General features: G+C 39.1%; 1 pseudogene; it reads right to left on the bottom strand.

Annotated features, from left to right (window-relative positions):
- Positions 1-3,084: 3,084 nt before the first annotated feature.
- On the bottom strand, positions 3,085-3,178 carry LOC125611949 (annotated as a pseudogene).
- Between the last annotated feature and the right edge of the window lie 1,366 nt (positions 3,179-4,544).

Below are 4,544 nucleotides of genomic sequence, written 5' to 3'. Positions count from 1 at the left end.
ACTGCCAGAATTCCTATCTTCATCCCAGTGCCAGTGAAGACAAAGATAAAACCAAACTACAGCTTCTGCGATAGCTATCACAACAAACTGTATAAACTGATGCATCAATGAATAATGTAACTCAACAAGTGATACTCAATCAAGGAGTCGATTTACTTTGGGAGGAAATGGACATATTAATGGATTCCTCTGCTTTGAACTGCTTGCAGAACTTGCCTGGACTATGTATCACTTGTATGCATTGTGAGCTATCTGTTGGTGCACCGAATTGTGGTAGTGCCGGGATATCTTTGCTGATGATGTCATCAGTGGTACAATTTTTCCAAAAGGGGCCGTCAATTGGCTTGGTGTCGTGGCATTTTGTATCCTCCCCTTTCTGCTTGTAGCAGGTTGTTTATGGTGTTTGTGTAAAAACCACTATCCACAAGTGTGGCTAAATACTGGGCCAGTAGTCAATGACGGGTAAGATCCAATTGCAGTGGTACCAACGTAAGACAGGAGGCTGACGCCTTGAGGTCAGCTCATCCAATGATGGGTAAGGACCATATGTAGTATTGGACAACCTAAGACAGGCACGGTCCCTAAGCCACATGCTTGTTGTTTAATTAGACAAAAGGGGGGAGATGTTGAGAGCCACAGCCAGGTCAAGATGGTGCCTGGCATTTTGCCAGAAGGGGCGGTTCCTGCCTCTGGTGCCCGCTATTTTTGAGTTCTCTAGGAGTTCCTAGAGAGTTCGCGTGGGTTGGTTGAGTTCCAGTTGAGCTCCTGGGGAGTTCCTGGAGGGTTGCTTGGGTGGTGTTCACGTGAGTTCGAAAATAAAGTTCCTTCCTGTTGAATCTACAAGTAGCTCGACCTTCTGGTTATTTGTGCCCAGCCAGACTGCGGCAGCCATCAACACACCCAGTGTGAGTCATCAACATCCTTGCTTAGTCTGTTGCAATAAATTCGTCAGTTTTTGTGTTGCTATTGTTGTTGTTTGTTTTGTTTTCTTTTTTCTTTTTTGGTTCTGGGAATGCCACCAGGGGTGCTTTACCACTGATCCACATCCCCAGCCCTTTTTATTTTCATTTTTTTTTTTAAATTTAAGATAGGGTTTCACCAATTTGCTGAGATTGACCTTGAACTTGGGATGCTCCTGCCTCAGCCTCTGGAGTTGCTGAGATTCTAGACGCATAGATCTTGTTGCATTTTAATGAGATTCACTCTGAGATGATCATGCTGACAATGATTGTTTTTAAGGAGACTTCATAAAAAATGAATACTGAGTCTGTTAATTATTCATTCATTCTTCCAAATATTTATTGATCAATATGAATAGCTTTGTGATCAACATCATGAAAATATTTTTAAGAAGTCAGGCAAATAGTACACACCTGCAATCCCAGCTACTCAGGAGGCTGAAATTCAAGACCAACTTGGGCAACTTAACAAGATCCTGTGTCAAAATAAAAAGGATTGGGGACATAGAGTGCACCTGGGTTCAATCCCCAGTGCCGTAAATACATACATACATACATACATAGATTAATTAAAAAGGGCTGGGTGTAGCTCAGTGATTAAACACTTGCCTAATATTCTGGAGGCCCTGGATTCAATTCCCAGAACTGTAAAATAAAAAACAATTTTTTTCTTTCTTTTTTTTTTTTTAAAGAAAGAGTGAGAGAGAGGGAGAGAGAGAGAGAATTTTAATATTTATTATTTTTTAGTATTTGGCAGACACAACATCTTTGTCTGTATGTGGTGCTGAGGATCGAACCCAGGCCGCACGCATGCCAGGCAAGCGCGCTACCGCTTGAGCCACATCCCCAGCCCTTTTCTTTTTTTTTTTAAAACCACTAAAACCTTGCTTTCCAGAAACTCTGACAGCCAGGCATAGTGGCTCATGTCTATAATCCTGGAAGGCCAAAGCAGGAGGATTGTGAGTTCAAAGCCAGTCTCAACAACTTAGTAAGACCCTGTGTCAAAATAAAATATATATTTCAAAAAAAGGGAGGGGGCTTGGGATGTGGCTCAATGGTTAAGTGCCTCTGGGTTCAATCCCCTAAAACAACAACAAAACAAAAAACCCAAAGATATAGAGCAGACTCTTATTCTAATACTTAACATTTCCTGTTTCTTAAATTTACTTAATGGATAAAATTTTTATGATATGCAATTTTTTTTTATTTTGTTTATGCATGAACTTTAAGACGGGGCAAAGGCAAGGCTTTTTTAGCTAATGAGTAGGCCTAGATGGCAGCCTAGAATCTGCATTTCAGTATGGCATTACTGGTTTTTTTTTTATTTTTTCATCTCATAGTGGATAATCCATGCTTGTATGTGGGGATTGGGAGCTGCCTTAAAGTGATATACAAGAATTCATTAAAGATTGAAAAAATTCTTACCTTGAAGTAGAATATCTATAGGTTGTTTATGATTCTGCATAGAAATGCAACATAGGGCACAACTAGGAAACTGTACAAATATTTTCATATTCATGGTTTTGGGTAATCAGCAAAGTATAAGGTAATTTTACTCATTACTTTAAAGTTTGAGATTATTTTATACCCACTATAATTTCTCATATAGTTCTCATTTTATATCATCATTCTAGAAAGCACTGTGTAAGTCTTCAACTTAATCAGATTCTAGGAGAATGTATCTGTAATTAAGACAGGCATGGTGGTACACACCTGTAATCCCAGGTACTCAGGAGGCTGAGACAGAGGAGTACAAATCTGAAGTCAGACTTGGTAACTCAGTGACCCTATCTCAAAATTTAAAGAAAAGAAGGGAGAGCTAGGAATATAGCTCAGTGCAAAGCATCCCTGAGTTCAATCCCCAGCACTAAAAAAACATGTATGTGTATACATGCACATATATATATATATATGTACATAGATATACATATATCTGTAATTAATCTGCCAGAAAATATGGTTGGTGCGCCAACCTTGCCTTCAGAAATCCCACAGCATAATTTACTTCTTTACCAAGAAAATAACATACTGCAGAAGCTATAGATTTTCCTAGAAACTTGTTCTTTGTACTATTATAAGCCAAGGAACATTTTTAGGCCTTCCATCAACATTTATTTATTTATTTAAAAATATGGAACACTTCATGAATTTGCACATCGTCCTTGTGCAAAGGCCATGCTAATCTCTATATCATTCCAATTTTAGTATATGTGCTGCACCATTTCATAAGTTCTATTATAAAATGAATGCATCAAGCACCAAGAGACAAACCAAGCTAGAAATATTGACTGGTTTGCTTCTGTGCGTCCCTCCTAGATACTGCAACTCAAATTGGGAAACTGCCTCTTAAGTAGATTTCTTTAAGGTGATAGAAGTAATAAACCTAGAAGTAATAAACCTTTTGAATTATCTTCTCCAACAACCTTTTCTATTCAGATACACCCCTTCTGGCTCTTCTAGCTCACAAACCAATATCCAGTCCCAATAAAGACGTAGGAAGTACTGGGGAACTACTAGCCTTCCTCTGACTCCTTGGCTGTCGCGGATATTTGATGCAACGGGAAGGGCATGTGAAACAAAGACAGGCTCCACACTTGACCTCCACAGTTGAAAATACGAGAGTCGTACTAAGTTCCATCCCATATGGTATCCAAGTTGAGGGGTGGGGTCTGCTTTATCCCTGGCTCTGTAAACCATAACAACTTATTAACACATGCATCTATATTCTCACCCACCAAGACAATCACTAAATATTGCCAATACTTACAAAATCCAGGAAGAGAAAGAATGTATTCCTTATTGACTTCATAAAAACAGAATCCTGGCAGGATAAGATGGCATAATTTAAGGGGGAACTTGAGTGGAGTTTAATAAAAGAATGGTTTGCAAATGCGAAGCCGGGCTTAAGGGAGCCAAAATGTAAATATCTAGTGAAGTGTCCTGGGGCTAGCAGCACACCATCTCTGGAAGGTGTGATTACCAGGACCCGGAGAGGTTAGCCATAGAGAGAGAAAATTTGTCTGAAGTCATGCCACTGGGGAGATGGGCACAAAGCCTGGCTAGCTTGATACATACATAGCAAGCTGTTCTAATCTTTGGACCATGAAATCTGCACAGCACAAATAACCACCTTTGAGTATTAATCAAACAAAATCTGTCCCCAGGGTTTTAAAGCTGTCATGGTCCATGAAGTTTGGTTTCTTTTTCCGCCCAATTTAAATCCTGTAGGGGCTTCATGTACCCTTTGTCATACATGAGATCTGAGTAAGAAATTATGCCAAGAGGGATAAAGGACATTGAAATCAGTGAACTACAGAAGTTAGCAAAGACTTAACAAAGATCTGAGTCTTAAGAACACAAAATCAATCAACAATACAAATAATAAAATTAAAAGGAGCTTGTGGTGATCATTTATTTATGATACAAACTCCCACCTTTCCTAACTAAGAAGGTTTCAGTGACTATTTATTCCTAATGAAATGTTCTCACGTTTGTCTCACACAAGGATGAGATTTCAAACGTATATACTGCAACATAGATATGACAGTAACCTACCTAACAGTGAAAACTGAAGTTCAGAATTCC

The sequence above is a fragment of the Marmota marmota genome, unplaced genomic scaffold, assembly GCF_001458135.2.
Source record: "Marmota marmota marmota unplaced genomic scaffold, marMar, whole genome shotgun sequence".
Classification (NCBI taxonomy): Eukaryota; Metazoa; Chordata; class Mammalia; order Rodentia; family Sciuridae; genus Marmota; species Marmota marmota.
Note: the sequence above shows the minus strand (reverse complement) of the source record. Positions and strands in the feature narration are given on the sequence as shown.